Source organism: Bos mutus, chromosome 17 (genome assembly GCF_027580195.1).
Source record: "Bos mutus isolate GX-2022 chromosome 17, NWIPB_WYAK_1.1, whole genome shotgun sequence".
Lineage (NCBI taxonomy): Eukaryota > Metazoa > Chordata > Mammalia > Artiodactyla > Bovidae > Bos > Bos mutus.
The window spans coordinates 41,615,843-41,633,716 of NC_091633.1; positions in this window are offsets into that span (position 1 = coordinate 41,615,843).

A 17,874-nucleotide genomic window follows, 5' to 3' on the forward strand; every position below is an offset into this window, starting at 1 on the left:
AGTTAATATTTAAAACTGAGCAGTGTGGCCAGCTAAAAGGAATAACTTGTGAGAAGGATAGAAGCCCCCTTTCTATCCTGTCTAAGAAAGCTCTAGTACAGAACTATTTAAATCAATTACACCTGTGATATGAGTACAGGCAGATATGGGTAAAATTATCCGAGTCACATTGTATTATAAAAATGCTATATGAGATCTGTATTGGGTCATCACTCTAAAATTTCCCTAATAATTTATAGAGACAGTAATGAGTAGACTATCTATAGAAGTGTTTTGCTCTTGATGGAAATGGGGAAGAGATGTTTGAAAGATTATTAGAAATACCTGACTGTAACCAAATCAGTTTGCAAAAGGTCTCGGTAAAGATGAAAGAAAGAATACAGTGGCAGGAGCAACATGTTCACAGAAGCAAGAAAGATTTTATTCCAGAAAGAGAAATAAAAAGTCAATGGCTGTCAGTAATTACTAAATAGATTTTTTAAACTGAGCTCAGTGTTAGTCATATGATGTTTGATACAGTCTATCTACATGACTTGGATTTCCAAACTTAATGTTATTCAATGTTCAGCTATTTTGTGGAATACTATGAAAGGGAAATATGTGTTGGATACTCATGTCATTTCCTGATTTCACATCTGATTTGCTAGTATTGTTTTCATTGTATTCTTTGAAGAGAATCAAAAGCCTGAGGCATTCTGAGTCTTTTTTTTTTTTTAATTAGTGAAACACTTGTTAAGTCCAGTGAAGTTTCTTATGATGTTGCTTACTTTAGCAAAGATATTTATTGGAAGGAGAAACTTGGATGTCCATGATCACAATATATGGAATGACACCAGTGAAGGGCAGAAAAGAACATCAGTGAAGGGCTGAAAAGAACAACAGTATAAGTCCTATTTCAAGTACAAAGTACAGTTTAACCTAGTTGCTGGCAAAATAGGATACACGATAAATTTATTTTAGAAAGAAATGTATTTCATTATTGAAATTCTGTGGTTTAAGTGAATCCAGAAACTTGTAAGATGTTCTTCAGAGCTCATTTCCTCTACTTATCAGTCAGGCAAGTTTTCATCAAGTTGATGGGCAAGTAGCTGATTAAAACTCAAGACATATAAGATATGTATATATTCACAGGTTTGCAATGCTAAGGATAAAAACATTTAGTTCTATAAGACTTTCATAATGGCAAAAAAGCCTTCCTGGATTTATGAGCCCCTAACTGAAGCACTTTATAGAAAATGAACACCTTATAAGAATGAGGGGTTTGGTTTTTGTCAGCAGAAAAATAAAAGAACAAAATATATTCACTTAGCAGTCTGGAGTTCAATATAAACTTAGACACTGAGAGTATTATCTTGGGTCACAAAAGGGATTTTAGGAACTTCATAAAAGAGGTTCAGGTACAACAGAGTGCATCTGAATGTGAAGAGAATTACAAGTATTGTGGGACAGTAGGTGGTATTCCAGAAATGTAAATCAAGTGGCCAAGAATATATTTTTAATATTTTTAATAGCCCTAGGCTTTGTAATAAATTTTTGTAAGGTAAGAAGGTCTTTCGAAATATATCTATGAAACTTTGCTCTTTAAAAATCAGTCACTGTAATATAATATTGAATGGCTGTGCACTATAAGTGGTAGAGTTTGAAATTAATTATTTTTTGTGACATTTGGGGAAGATATTTTCAGTTCTTAGCAGTGTAAAATATTGCTTACTCTGTCTCTCATTATCACATTTCATCAAAAATGCAAAATGGAGATTTCTATTAATGTCACAATCAAAATAATAATTTTTAGAACCTCTTTAGAATGTAAATACCAAAATTAAACAGTTTGAGGTATAAAGAGTTAATATTTCTATGTAAAAATAAAATTATCTCAACATTCTAAAAGAAATCTTTGGGAGAATTTCTATAACATTACTCATAGCAGAAAGATGCAATCTTTGGTGATCCACTGAAATTTCTATTACTTATTACTCATACATGAAATAAGAATTAAAAGAGTATTTCATTAGTCATAAAAATACTTTATAAATACAAACCAATGTGAAAAGTAATGGTTATTTTAAAAAATTATATTTTCAAGTCATTTTTCAGTTTTAAAAACATGTATTTAATCTACCTAAGCTTAAAACTCCCAATATTTATTTAGTTAAAAATTTAAATAAATATTCAAGCTCTAACACATGAATTAACTCAAAATCAATATATGCATACTTAATACTGATGTATAAATCAACATCTAGCCACAACTGCTTGATTTCAAAGACCTTAAAAGCTATATCTATTTATAAAACCATAAAACAAGATTTTTTGGTATGGGTTTACACTGTTCCTAGCGAAAATGAAAATAATAAAATATCAATAAGTGGAGATTATGAATATGATGGCAATATCATCACAAAATAGTATTCTTATATAAAGCCTTATAAAAGCGCCAGAAATTTTATCTTGCTTTCTTTTTAATGAAAATCACAGCTCTTTTTCCTATTTATAGAGTTTTTTGGTCATCTATACTCTTTTCCGGAGAAGACAATGGCACCCCACTCCAGTACTCTTGCCTGGAAAATCCCATGAACGGAGGAGCCCAGTAGGCTGCAGTCCATGGGGTCGCTCAGAGTCGGACAGGACTGAGCGACTTCACTTTCACTTTTCACCTTCATGCATTGGAGAAGGAAATGGCAACCCACTCCAGTGTTCTTGCCCAGAGAATCCCAGGGACGGGGGATCCTGGTGGGCTGCCGTCTGTGGGGTCGCACAAAGTCGGACACGACTGAAGCGACTTAGCAGCAGCATACTCTTTTCCCCTAATAAAACTTATTTTGGTTTGACTTTGTAGGACTTAGAAAGTCTATGAAAAGCAACAAATGTGAGTCCGTTAAACTGAGGTAGATAAACCTAGAGCCTGTTATACGGAGTGAAGTCAGAGAGAGAAAAACACATTTTCTATTATTAATACATATATATGGAAGATAGAAAAATGGTACTGATGAAGTTATTTTTAGGGCAGGAATAGGGACGCAGGTGTAGAGAAAAGACTGTGGACACACTGGGGAAAGAGAGTGGGATGAACTGAAAAAGTAGCACTGAGATACACACACTACCATGTGTAGAACAGAGAGAGCTGGAGGGAAGCGCTAAAACACAGGGAGCCCAGCCTAGCACTCTCTGATGCCCTAGAGGGGTGATGGGTTGGTGGGGGTGGGGGGCAGTAGCAAGAGGGAGGGGATATATGTATCTTTGTGACTGATTCGTGTTGTTCTACGGCAGAAACCAACACAACATTGTAAAGTAATTATCCTTCATTTTAGAAAAAAATTTAACATAGTGTTACTTGGGGAAACAAGCCTTTAATTTTAATAATAGAGTAACTATATTGTTATCTCAGCATGTATTTGTCCACTGGAATTTCTTTGAAGCAGTAAAATGGGGTGCTATTGCCTTTTTCTAAAGACAGGTATGCTAGAAATACATATGCTGAACAGTGAATTCTTCATTGTTTCTTTAAAATTAGTAGTCCAACAGATTACTTTTTTCTAGTGAACTGAAAACTACCTGACTTATGGCTCCAATTATGGCCAGTTTTAAATAAACAATTTATTGACTATACTGAATATCTAGAGCTGAATCAGTGGAAGCCACTACATGGTAAGATCAGTGTGTGGAGATAGGTACTTCTCTTCACTTTTGTCTGATTTCTCATTAAGCTAATGAGACTAATAATTCCATGACTCAGACTTGATAATTACATAATATAACAGAGTTTTGTTTTGCTTTGTTTTGTTTTATGACCTCAAGTACTTAGTAGTCATAACTATTGAAATTTATAAAATCACAATTCATGTCTTCATAGGATAAAGTAAGAACATAGAGTCTTAAGAAAATGTACTTGCTGTCACAGCTTATATCAACTTAGAAAGCAATTGTGAACATGGTTCTATGCGGGTGTCATTCAAGCAATTTGAAAACAGAATTAGTCGCTGCATCCTAAGCACCATTCATTCATTCATTCACTTATTCATTCTGTCCTTTATTCAGCAGGTACATTGTTCAGAGCTACTAAGTGCCTGGTTTTACATTAGGCAATATATTTACAACACTGGATATAGGTAACTGTCTCTGCCATCCAGGCACTTACAGTCTAAAAAGCAAATGGATGTTAAAGAAATAATGCTGCAGATAAGTACACTTACAATTGTAAGCAAGACTGTAGGGAAAAACATTGGCTGCTATGAAAGAATATTAACAGGGAACCTAAACAACATGCTTATTCTTCTTCAGCTAATGATGCAAGTCCCTCCTAGATCAGTTGGTAAAGAATCTACCTGCAATGCAGGAGAATGGGGTTCGATTCCTGGGTTGGGAAGATCCCCTAGAGCCAAATGGCAACCCACTCCAATATTCTTGCTTGAAGGATCCCATGGACAGGGGAACCTGGTGGGCTACAGTTCATAGGGTCGCAAGAGTCGGACACGACTAAGTGACTCTCACTACTACTCACTAGTAATTCAAGGAAGGCCACCCTAAGGAAACAGCATTTAAGTGAGGCTATGACAAAAAAGTAGAAGGTAATCAGATAACAGCAGAGGATGAAGAACTTCACTGAATGAGTAACTTAAGAAAAAGCCCTGCGGCATAAGGAGGTAGCAATTGTTAAGCAATCTCACCAAGATGAGTGGTCTACTCACATTGGGTACTGTAGGTTGGCAATAAACCAGAAAAATCAACTTAGAGAAAGAGAAAAAGAAATAAGGAGGGAGCATTAAATTTTGCACAATCCTGTAGGACCTGTTAGAGATTTTGAGTCAAAAGTTACTACTGCCAGATTTTCAGAGGGGATGAAGATATGTCCATTTGAAATAAATCATTCTGTTTGTTCTGTAGAGAATGGATTATAGACAGAGATCATGAAGCAGAAGAGAGACTAATTAGTAAGCTCTGTGGTACTCAGGCTGTAAGTCATAATGGCTGAGACTAACAAGGTCAACAGAAAGAAGGAATTTTGAGACACATTACATGTGCAGACTTGTTAGATTTGCTAACATAACAGACATGAGGACAAAGAGGAAATGGGAGCCAAGACCAAACCCATCCCAGAATAAATGAAGTGGTCTGTTAAAATAGGAGGCAGTGAAAGAGAAGCATATCTGAGGTACAAAATCAACACTGATTTTTTGACATGCTCAGATTGAGACTGCAATGGGTTGAATGTTTGTATCTCCCCAAAATTCATATGTTGACATCCTAATCCCCAGCATGATGCTATTAGGAAGTGGGACCTTTGGGGGATACTTAGGTGCATGAAGGTAGAGCCCTTTTGTATGAGACTAGTGCCCTCAATCTACCTGCAATGTGGGAGACCTAGGTTCAATCCCTAGGTTGGGAAAATCCCCTGGAGGAGGGCATGGCAACCCACTCCAGTATTCTTGCCTGGAGAATCCCCATGGACAGAGGAGCCTGTCAGGCTACAGACCATCGGGTTGCAGAGTTGGACATGACTGAGTGACTAAGCACAGCACACAGAACACTCACAATACAGAGCCCTCAAAAAGAGACCCCAGAAAGCTCTCTCAGCCCTTCAGCCAAGTGAGAATGCAAGAAGACAGTAGTCTGCAATACAGAAAAGGATCTGGTAAGTGACTCTTACAAGAATATGAGTAATGATGGAGAGGAAACACAACATGGTTTAGCTAATAAAGAAGCTGTATTGTGAGCAATAATCTTCTTAGGGTGAGGATGACTTGATTGAGGAAGGAGCTAGTGAGGAGATGGACAAGAGTTCAAAAATACAGGGAACAGAAGGAAGGGTCATTGTTGGAGAAAGGTCCTGAAGACATATTCAAAGTCGAGGTTGAGAAACCAACTTTTGAAAGAGAAAGGAAACATCTTCCTCTGCATCAGAAAGGAACAAAGAGATAGAAACTAGAGGTCTTAGAGTGAGTTCACACCCAGTGAAAATTGTTTCCTTCTTCTGAAACAAGAATATTTGATGTAGGAATGTAGTCATAAAAGGGCTCCTGTTGGGAATAGGTGGGATTTTTTTTTTAAATAAGTGGAATTTTTAACAGACGGTATAGGAAATGCAAAGTAAGATAACCATCAATTATCACTGAGGGAAAAAATGGGGCTGGAAACTTATATTAAAAATCAGTCGGACCAATCTGGTTAACTCTTTCCAATATTCTCAAGTGAAAGTGAAAGTTGCATAGTCTGGTCTGACTCTCTGCGATCCCATGGACTGTAGCCCACCAGGCTTCTCTGTCCTTGGAATTCTCTAGGCAAGAGTACTGGAGTGGGTTGCCATTTCCTTCTCCAACCAATATCCTCAATGTTCTCCATAAAATCTCTGAAAGATACAATGTTGTTCAGCATTTGATTGTTTCAATGTTTATTCAAGTTTTGATGTTCACTTTTATAGGTTAAGATTTTTTAAGACTTAATTCTCATTTTTTAGACCACATTTAGATTCACAGCATACTGAGTAGAAGGTACAGAGATTTCCCCCTATTATACTTCCTTCCTTCCCATAAGCACTGCCTTTACCATCAAAACATGTTCAGACTAAGGTGGATTCATGACATTATAAATGTGCTCAAGTGAACATATGTACATTAAAAGCAAAAGAATAAAAACTGAAGACTGGGTGATAATGATATGTCAATGTAAGTACATTAATTGTAACAAAGCTTCCTGTTTTTTAAAGATAAATTATTTCTAAAGCACTCTCTCATTGACATATCATGGGAATATGCCTCCACCCTCTAACCCCATCCTAGACCACCTGAACCAGAAGCCTCAGGTCAAAGAGCCTGAGAAATACCAAATGCGTCTTTGATCAGATAATCGTGAGAAAGGCATTTTATCCCAACAGGATTTTGTAAAAGAGATCCAAACTTTGTTGCAACATATCTTAAAATGTCTAGAAAGGACAGCATCATAAGACTGAAAATGTTTCCTGTGGTAATAAATTCTCAGTTACAATCAAAGTACAAAGGGAAAATTTAATATACCATAACAGTCACTGCTACAGGCAGCCTATGAAGTTTATTTTTTTTAGCAAATAGTAGACAGAGTTCAGTCCTACAGTCTTCACTCTAGACTTCCTTCTTCTTTACATTGGGCTCTGGCACAAATTCACAGCAGTTTTACCCTGTGGTCAGGTATGTGCTGTAATCATAGCAATTGCTTTATGCTAAACGAGATTAGTCAGACAAAGAAAAGAACAGTGTGATATCACTTGTGGAACTGGAAAAAGCCCAATCTGTAAAAACAGTAAAGTGTTGGTTATCAGGGCTGGGGGGTAAGGGAATAGGACCAATTTTAAGGGTACAAACTTGCAAGGAGTAGGAAGTCCCAGAGATGCAAAGCACAGTACAGTAAATATAGATGATAATATCATTTTATACATCAAACTAAGAGACTAGTTCATAATTATTAAAAACCACTAAAAAGAAATGATTATTATGTGATGTTAAAGTGAAAGTGAAAGTCGCTCAGTCATGGAGTTCTCTAGGCTGTAACACTGGAGTGGGCAGCCTTTCCCTTCTCCAGGGGATCTTCCCAACCCAGGAATCACACCCAGGTCTCCCACATTGCAGGTGGATTCTTTACCAGCTGAGCCACCTGGGAAGCCCAAGAATACTGGAGTGGATAGCCTAACCCTTCTCCAGCAGATCTTCCCGACCCAGGAATTGAATTGGGGTCTCCTGCATTATAGGTAGATTATTTACCAGCTGAGTTACCAGCAAAGCCCATGTGATGTGAAAGAGGTGCTAATTATCACTATGTCAATCCTATTACAACATATAAATGTGTCCAACTAACATGCAGTACACCTTAGATTTATGCAATGTTATATGTCAAATATATTTCAGTAAAGTGAGTTTTGTTTTTTTTTTTTTGAGAAGGCAATGGCACCCCACTCCAGTACTCTTGCCTGGAAAATCCCATGGCCGGAGGAGCCTGGTAGGCTGCAGTCCATGGGGTCGCTAAGAGTCGGACACGACTGAGCGACTTCACTTTGACCTTTCACTTTCATGCACTGGAGAAGGAAACAGCAACCCACTCCAGTGTTCTTGCCTGGAGAATCCCGGGGATGGGGAGCCTGGTAGGCTACTGTCTCTGGGGTTGCACAGAGTCGGACACGACTGAAGCAACTTAGAAGCAGCAGCAGCAAAGTGTTTTTAATGTTGGGAAGCACATTTATAAACATAATATGTACAGATGTAAGTAAACCAAAGAATTTTAAATATTCTTAATACATCTTCTATTCAGAAGCTAAAAGGCTTCTGAAATTCCACTTTTTATATATTTGGACTTTGAAAAACCTAAAACATGGACCAATAAATATACTTTCTCACATGGTAAAGTGGAATTCACACCCCTACTTCTAGTCTATGATGTTTTTATGGTATTTTTTTCAGCTGTCATGTAATTCATCAATGAAAATCATTAGCATCTGAAACCACTTAGTTTTCACAGGATTCTTCCGTATAATTTCAAGTTATTAAGATACATAAACCTAACTGTGGAACCCATCTACACAAAACCCACTCACCACACTTCAGAATTTTAAAAGATTCTACTTTAAAATGAACAATACACAATGGAGAGGAAAATATCTAGAAGTACAAATAGGAAAAAATGAGCAGTGTGGCTTTGAAGATTTTATTTCATTGAATCCCTTCAAATTCTGAATTTCCGTGAAAATGGCTGCATTTTTAAATACTAAGTTAATGTAAAATATGCAAATAAAACTGTCTAAAGTCCTCATCGCACTATTTGAAATATTAATTAGTACTTAGAAAGCCAATGGGTGGGGGAGGAGGACTGCAAAGCAGTTCACAGGAAGAAGTGTCAAGAAGGAATTTCATAGAGAAATGGGTACTTGGAGTTCATAGTTCCTTTCTCTGAAAGCCATATTCTCTAGTACCAGGGCACAAGTGTAACATGCGAGACCTTCCACTCTTTGGGAATAGTGTGGAAAGGAGTGAGAGTCCATTATTCCATCTGTAAGGCATAATTTAAATCCAATATTTCCCCATATTTTCTCTAGTTACCTTAAAACAGGCTTAATAAATTAGGCCTTTGGCCATCTAGAATACCTTATCTCAAAGGAAAAAAGTGAGCTGAGATTCCAAACAGTTTTCCTCCCTAACATTTACCACTGTTCCTATGAATCAGCACTTCAAATTCTCAAGGGAGTTTGAAAATGTCCTTTTGATCTTATTCTTTAAAAGCAGCGCCATGCAGAGCCATTTGGGAGGATGTGTGAAGAAATAAGAATATTGATCCTGTCTTTATTTAAAGATTTTATATACTCTTTGCCAGAATTTTCCTGCATCCATTCTAATTTTTACACTATACATGAAAGTATCACATCTTGGTTATTAAGGATTTCTTGTCTGTTGGTCTAAGTCTTGTTTTGATATCCCCTTAATTTTGTACCCTAAGTTACTGCCTCACTTGCTCAATCTACTACCAGCCCTCTCTAAAAGGTATAAGGATGCTACCTCAAAGCAATATATTCCATTTGGCTTCCATTAGATCATGAGTATCAAATTAAAAATAAGATGATCATATTAATACTATGTCACATACCTGTGCCCATGGTTCCTATATATTTTGACAGTTGTCAAAGTCAATAGTGGAGTACATCAAAGTCCACATATTACCTGCCCTATAACATATCCTTGGAGAAGGCAATGGCACCCCACTCCAGTACTCTTGCCTGGAAAATCCCATGGACGGAGGAGCCTGGAAGGCTGCAGTCCATGGGGTCGCTGAGGGTCGGACACGACTGAGCGACTTCACTTTCACTTTTCACTTTCATGCATTGGAGAAGGAAATGGCAACCCACTGCAGTGTTCTTGCCTGGAGAATCCCAGGGACGGGGGAGCCTGGTGGGCTGCCGTCAACGGGGTCACACAGAGTCGGACAGGACTGAAGTGACTTAGCAGTAGCAGTAGCAGTATAACATATCCTATCAAAGTGAAATTCAGTTTTTTTGTAGGAAAACATTCACAGATTCTGATTTATAATCTATGTATAATAAGCACTTGCAGAGTTTGTCTTAAAAACATTTGTATTCTCAGTATTTGATGAAAATCACTGTGATTTTTCCTTTACAGGATAACGGCTGCCTTGACTTAATGTGCATAAGTTGTTAATCTAGTAAACATTTTCATTTGACTGTCATTCACTTGTAATTATCCTTTAGTAAATGATTTATGCCTTAGATCTCTGCTCAACTTTATATTATCATATTCATAATTTTATTAATTGATAAGATTCCTAATTATTATTAATCCTATGTTCAATTAACTTTTTAATTTTAATTATGATTATTGTCCACACTAAATTTTAACATTTTTATGTACTCAGATTTATAAATCTTTCTTCTTTCTGTATTAGAAAATCTTAGGGTCTTAGAAAACCCTTTCTCTGTTTCAGTGTATAAATATTCACTTCTATTTTGCTCCAGCAGATTTCTAAGTTCAGTTTTTCCATATAAATATTTAACTGATCTGGAATTCAGTTTGGTAAAAGGTGTGAGGTTGTTTCCCATTGGCTCCAGCACCATTTATTCAGTTATCCATTCTTTCCTCACGAGTTTGAAATGTCATCTCTATCATACACTAAAATCCCATATATAGTTGTTCTGTTTCTGGGTTTCTCTTCTGTTTCACAGATCTTTCTGTCTAGTCTGGCACAATCCTATTGTATATTATTTTTATGGTTTAAGAGTACATTTTACAATCTGGTGGGGGCATTGCTCTTCTTTAAAAATAAAAGTTCTGGCTGATCATTAAATTTTTTTCCAGATGAAGTTTAGAATCATTTGACAAGTTCCAAAAAAGTCCCACTGGGAATTTGATTAGAAATGTGTGAAGTTTATAGGTTAACTTGGAGAGAATTGACTTCTTCCTCTCCAGAAATTTCTCTCTCATCACTTACTCAAAAATTTTTTCTATGCCCCTTAGTAAAATCCAGGCATTTCCTTCATATAGGCATGCACAATTCTTGTTAAATTGATCCACATATGTGTGCATATATGTATATATATAGTCTTCCCTTGTAGCTCAGACGGTAAAGAATCTGCCCACAATGAAGAAGCCCTGGGTTCGATCCCTGAGTTGGGAAGATTCCCCAGAGAAGGGAATGGTTACCCACTCCAGTATTCTTGCCTGGAGAATTCCATGGACAGAGGAGGGGGTCGCAAAGAGTCAGACACAGCTGAGTGGCTAACACACATATGCATGTGTATATATGTAGGTATACCTATGTATAGGTATGTACATGTATATGTTTGTGTGTGTGGGTGTGTGTGTATTTATGTATATATAGTCATCATCCATTGCATCCTTTGTAACAGACATGCTAAAATGGAAAGAAAACAGCTTCTCCATAGTGTTTATCTCTATTCTTTTTTGAATTAATTTTTAATTGAATTATAGTTGCTTTAAAACTCTGTGTTACTTTCTACTGTGCAACAAAGTGAATTGGCTATACGTATACATATAGCCCCTCATGTTTGGATTTCCTTCCCATTCAGGTCACCACAGAGCACTGAGTAGAGTTCTCTGTGATAAAAATTAGATTGTCATGAGTTATCTATTTTATACATAGTATCAGTAGTGTATACATGTCAGTCTCAATCTCACAATTCATCCCATACCTCTCCCCTTTTACATCTTGGTGTTCACGTTTATTCTCTACATCTGCATCTCTATTCCTGCTCTGCAGATACATTCATCTGTATCATTTTTCTTGATTCCACATACATGCATTAATATACCTTCTTTGTTTTCCTCTCACTTACTTCACTCAGTATAACAGTCTCTACATCCATCCACATCTCTACAAATGACCCGATTTCATTCCTTTTTCTGACTAATATTCCATGTGTATATATGTACCACATTTGCTATCCATTCCTCTGTTGATGGACATTTAGGGTTGCTTCCATGTCTGTTGTAAACAGTGCTGCAATAAACATTGCGGTGTATGCATCCCTTTGAAATAAGATTTTCTCTAGTTATATGCCCAGTAGTGGGACTTCTGGGACAAACAGTAGATCTATTTTTACTTTTTAAAGGAACCACCATACTGTTCTCCATAGTGGCTGTATCAATTTGCATTTCCACCAACAGTGCAAGAGGGTTCCCTTTTCTCTACACCCTCTCCAGCATTTATTGTTTGTAGATTCTTTTTCTTCATATATATATATATATATATATATATATATATATATATTTTTTGAAGTATAGTTGACTTACAGTGTTTCAGGTGCAGAGCAATGTGATTCAGTTGTGCATGTACACATTACTTTTGAAATTACTTTCCATTATAGGTTATTACAAGGTATTGACTACAGTTCCCTGTGCTGTACAGTAGACCTCTGTTGCTTGTTGCATATCTACTTTTTTTCTTTTTAATTTATTTTTTTATTGAAGGATAATTACTTTACAGAATTTTGTTGTTTTCTGTCAAACCTCAACATGAATTCGCCATAGGCATACATATAGCCCCTCCTTTTGGACCTCCCTCCTATCTTCCTCCCCATCCCACCCCTCTAGGTTGATACAGAGCCCCTGTTTGAGTTTCCTGAGCCATACGACAAATTCCTGTTGGCTATCTATTCACATAATGCAATGTAAGTTTCCATGTTACTCTTTCCCTACATTTCACCCTCTCCTCCCCTCTCCCCATGTCCATAATTCTATTCTCTACATCTGTTTCTCCATGGCTGCCCTGTAAATAAATTCTTCAGTACCATTTTTCTAGATTCCGATTATATGCATTAGAATACAATATTTATCTTTCTCTTTCTGAGTCACTTCACTCTGTATAGTAGGTTGTAGGTTCATCCACCTCATCAGAACTGACTCAAATGCATTTCTTTTTATAGCTGAGTATATTCCATTGTGTATATGTACCACAACTTCTTTATCCATTCATCTGTCAACGGACATTTAGGTTGCTTCCATGTTCTAGCTATTGTAAATAGTGCTACAATAAACAATGGGATATATGTGTCTTTTTCAATTTTGGTTTCCTCAGGGTATATGCGGAGAAGGCAATGGCAACCCACTCCAGTACTCTTGCCTGGAAAATCCCATAGACGGAGGAGCATGGTAGGCTGCAGTCCATGGGGTCACTAAGAGTCAGACACGACTGAGTGACTTCACTTCCACTTTTTACTTTCATGCACTGGAGAAGGAAGTAGCAACCCACTGCAGTATTCTTGCCTGGAGAATCCCAGGGACGGCGGAGCCTGGTGGGCTGCCGTCTATGGGGTCACACAGAGTTGGACATGACTGAAGCGACTTAGCAGCAGCAGCAGCAGGGTATATGACTAGGAGTGGGATTGCTGGGTCATATGGTGGTCTTATTCCTAGTTTTTTAAGGACTCTCCATACCATCTTCCATAGTGGCTGTATCAATTTACATTCCCACCAACAGTGCAAGAGCATTCCATTTCTCCACACCCTCTCCAGCATTTATTGTTTGTAACCTTTTTGATGATGGCCATTCTGACTGGTGTGAGGTGATATCTCATTGTGGTTTTGATTTGCATTTCTCAAATAATGAGTGATGTTGAGCATCTTTTCATGTGTTTGTTAGCCATCTGTATGTCTTCTTTGGAGAACTGTCTGTTTAGGTCTTTTTCCCACTTTTTGATTGGGTTGTTTGTTTTTCTGGCATTAAGTTGCATAAGCTGCTTGTATATTTTAGAAATTAATCCTTTGTCAGTTGTTTCAATTGCTATTATTTTCTCCCATTCTGAGGATTGTCTTTTCACCTTGCTTATCGTTTTCCTCTAAGAGTTTTATAGTTTCTGGTCTTATATTTAGGTCTTAAATCCACTTGGAGTTTATCTTTGTGTATGGTGTTAGGAAGAGTTCAAATTTCATTATTTTACATGTAGCTGTCCAGTTTTCCTAGCACCATTTATTGAAGAAGCTGTCTTTGCCCCATTGTGTATTCTTGCCTATTTTGTCAAAATGGGCATGGGTTTATTTCTGGGCTTTCAATCTTGTTCCATTGGTCTATATTTATGTTTTTGTGCCAGTACTATACTGTCTTGACGACTGTAGCTTTGTAGTATAATCTGAAGTCAAAAAGGTTGATTCCTCCAGCTCCATTCTTCTTTCTCAAGACTGCTTTGGCTATTTGGGGTCTTTTGTTTCCATATGAGCTGTGAAATTTTTTGTTCTAGTTCTGTGAAAATGCCATTGGTAATTTGCTAGGATCACATTAAATCTGTAGATTGTATTTGGTAGTATAGTCATTTTCACAATATTGATTCTTCCTACCCAGGAACATGGAATATCTCTCAATCTGTTTATATAATCTTTGATTTCTTTCATCAGTGTCTTATAATTTTCTGAGTACAGTTCTTTTGTCTCCTTAGGTAAGTTTGTTCCTAGATATTTAACTCTTTTTGTTGCAATGGCGAATGGGATTGATTCCTTAATTTCTCTTTCTGATTTTTCATTGTTAGTATGTAGAAATGCAAGTGATTTATTTGTATTGATTTTTTTATCCTGCAACTTTGCTAAATTTACTGATTGGCTCTAGTAATTTTCTGATACTATCTTTGGGGTTTTGGTGTATAATAATATCATGTCATCTGCAAACAGTGAGACCTTTACTTCTTTTCTGATCTGGATTCCTTTTATTTCTTTTTCTTCACTGATTGCTGAAGCTAGGACCTCCAGAACTATGTAGAAGTGAAAGTGAACATCCTTGTCTTGTTCCTGATCTTAGGGGGAATGCTTTCAGTTTTTCACCATTGAGAATAATGTTTGCTGTAGGCCTATCACATTTGGGTTTTACTATGTTGAGGTAGGTTCCTTCTATGCCCAGTTTTTGAAGTTTTAATCATAAATGGGTGCTGAATTTTGTCAAAGGCTTTTTCTGCATCTGTTGAGATTACCATATGGTTTTTATCTTTCACTTTGTTAATATGGTGTATCACATTGATTGATTTGAGTATATTGAAGAATCCTTGCATTCCTGGAATAAACTCAACTTGATCACAGTATCTGAGCTTTTGGATGTGTTTCTGAATCTGTTTGCTAAAATTTTGTTAAGGATTTTTGCTTCTGTGTTCATCAGTAATACTGGCCTGTAGTTTTCTTTTTTTGTGTTGTTTTTCTCTGCTTTGGGTATTAGGGTATGGTGGCCTCCTAAAATGAGTTTGGAAGTGTTCCTTTCTTTGCAATTTTTTGGAAAGAGTTTTAGAAGGATAGGCATTAATTCTTCTCTAAATGTTTGATAGAATTCTCCTGTAAAGACATCTGGTCTTGGGCTTTTGTTTTTTGGGAGATTTTTGATGACAGATTCAATTTCAGTACTTGTAATTGGGTTGTTCATAATTTCTATTTCTTATTGGTTCAGTCTTTGGAAGATTGAACTATTCTAAGAATCTATTCATTTCTTCCAGGGTATCCATTTTATTACCATATAATTGTTTACAATAGTCTCTTATAATCCTTTGTATTTCTGCAGTGTCTGTTGTAACCTCTCCATTTCTAATTTTGTTGATTTGATTTTTCTCCTTTTTTTCTTGATGAGTCTGGTGAAAGGTTTGTCAATTTTGTTTATCTTCTTAAAGACCCAGATTTTAGTCTTATTAATCTTTACTATTGTTTCTTTCATTTCTTTTTCATTTATTTCAGCTCAGATCTTTATGATTTCTTTCCTTCTACTAATTTTGGTTTTTGTGGTTTTTTTTGCTCTTTTTCTGGTTGTTTTAAGTATAAAGTTAGGTTGTCTATTCAATGTTTCTCTTTTTTCTTGAGGTAGGATTATATTGCTATAAACTTCCCTCTTAGAAATGCTTTTGTTGCATCCCATAGGTTTTGAGTTCTTGTATCTTCATTGTCATTTGTTTCCAGAATTTTATTTTTATTTCCCTTTTGATTTCTTCAGTAACCTGTTGGTTATTTAGAAATGTGTTGTTTAATCTCCATGTGTGTATGTTGCTTACAGTCTTTTTCTTATAATTGATATCTAGTCTCATAGCGTTGTGGTCAGAGAAGATGCTTAATACAATTTCAATTTTCTTAAATTTACTGAGGTTTGATTTGTGACCCAAGATGTGGTCATCCTGGAGAATGTTCCATGTGCATGTGAGAAAAAGATGTATTCTTCTGCATTTAGATGGAATGTCCTGAAGATATCAATGAGATCCACCTCATCTAATATATCATTAAGACTTGTGTTTCCTTATTAATTTTCTGTTTTGAGGATCTGTCCATTGGTGTGACTGAGGTGTTAAAATCTCCTACTATTATTGTGTTACTGTCAATTTCTCCTTTTATGTCTGTTAGTGTTTGTCTTTGTATTGAGGTGCTCCTATGTTGGGTGTACAGATATTTACAACTGTTATGTCTTCCTCTTGGATTGATCCCTTGATCATTAAGTAGTGTCCTTCCTTATCTGTTGTAATCTTCTTTATTTTAAGGTCTATTTTGTCTGATATGAGGATTGTTACTCCAGCTTTCTCTTGCTTCCCATTTGCAAGGAATATATTTTTCCATCCTCTCACTTTCAGTCTATAGGTGTCTTTAGGTCTGAAGTGGGTTTCTTGTAGACAGCGTATATATGGGTCTTGTTTTTGTATCCATTCAGCCAGTCTGTGTCTTCTGGTTGAAGTATTTAATCCATTTACATTTAAAGTAATTATTGATATATATGTTCCTATTGTCATTTTTTAATTGCTTGGGATTGATTTTGTAGATCTTTTTTCTTCTCTTGTATTTCTTGACTATATAAGTTCCTTTAACATTTGTTGTAAAGCTGATTTGGTGGTACTGAATTCTCTTAACTTTTGCTTGTCTGAAAAGCTTTTTCTTTCTCCATCAATTTTGAATGAGATCCTTGCCGGGGACAGTAATCTTGGCTGTAGATTTTTCCCTTTCAGTACTTTAAATATATCCTACCATTCCCTTCTGGCCTGCAGAGTTTCTGCTGAAAGATCAGCTGTTAAGTGTATGGGTTTTCCCTTGTATGTTACTTGTTGCTTTTCCCTTGCTTCTTTTAATATTCTTTCTTTGTGCTAAGTCTTTGTTAGTTTGATTAATATGTGTCTTAGTGTGTTTCTCCTTAGGTTTATCCTGTATGGGACTCTTTGTGCCTCTTGAACTTAGTTGACTATTTTCTTTTCCATGTTGGGGAAATTTTCAACTATAATCTCTTCAAAAATTTTCTTATACCCTTTCTCTTTCTCTTCTTCTTCTGGGACCCCTATAATTTGAATGTTGGTGCATTTGATATTTGCTCAGAGGTCTTTGAGACTATCCTCAGTTCTTGTCATTCTTTTTGCTTTATTCTTTATACTTTACTTCATTCATTTACTTTAGAAGTTATTTCCACGATTATCTTCCAGCTCACTGATTAGTTCCTCTGCTTCAGATATTCTGCTATTGATTCCTTCTAGAGTATTTTTAATTTCAGTAATTGTGTTGTTTGTCTCTCTATGTCTATTCTTTCATTCTTCTAGGTCTTTTTAAAATTGATTCTTACATTTTCTCCATTTTATTTTCAAGGTTTTTGATCAGCTTTGCTATCATTATTCTGAATTCTTTTTCAGGTAGTTTGCCTATTTCCTCTCCATTTATTTGGACTTCTGTGTTTCTAGCTTGTTCCTTCATTTGTATAGTATTTCTCTGCCTTTTTATTATTTCTTTTAAGCTTATTGTGTGTAAGGTCTCTTTTTCCCAGGCTTCAAGGTTAAATTTGTTCTTCCTTTTGGTTTCCGCCCTCTTAAGGTTGGTCCAGTGGTTTGTATAAGCTTCATATAGGGTGAGATTTGTACTGAATTTTTGTTTGTTTGTTTGCTTTTCCTCTGAAGGGCAAGGCTGAGTG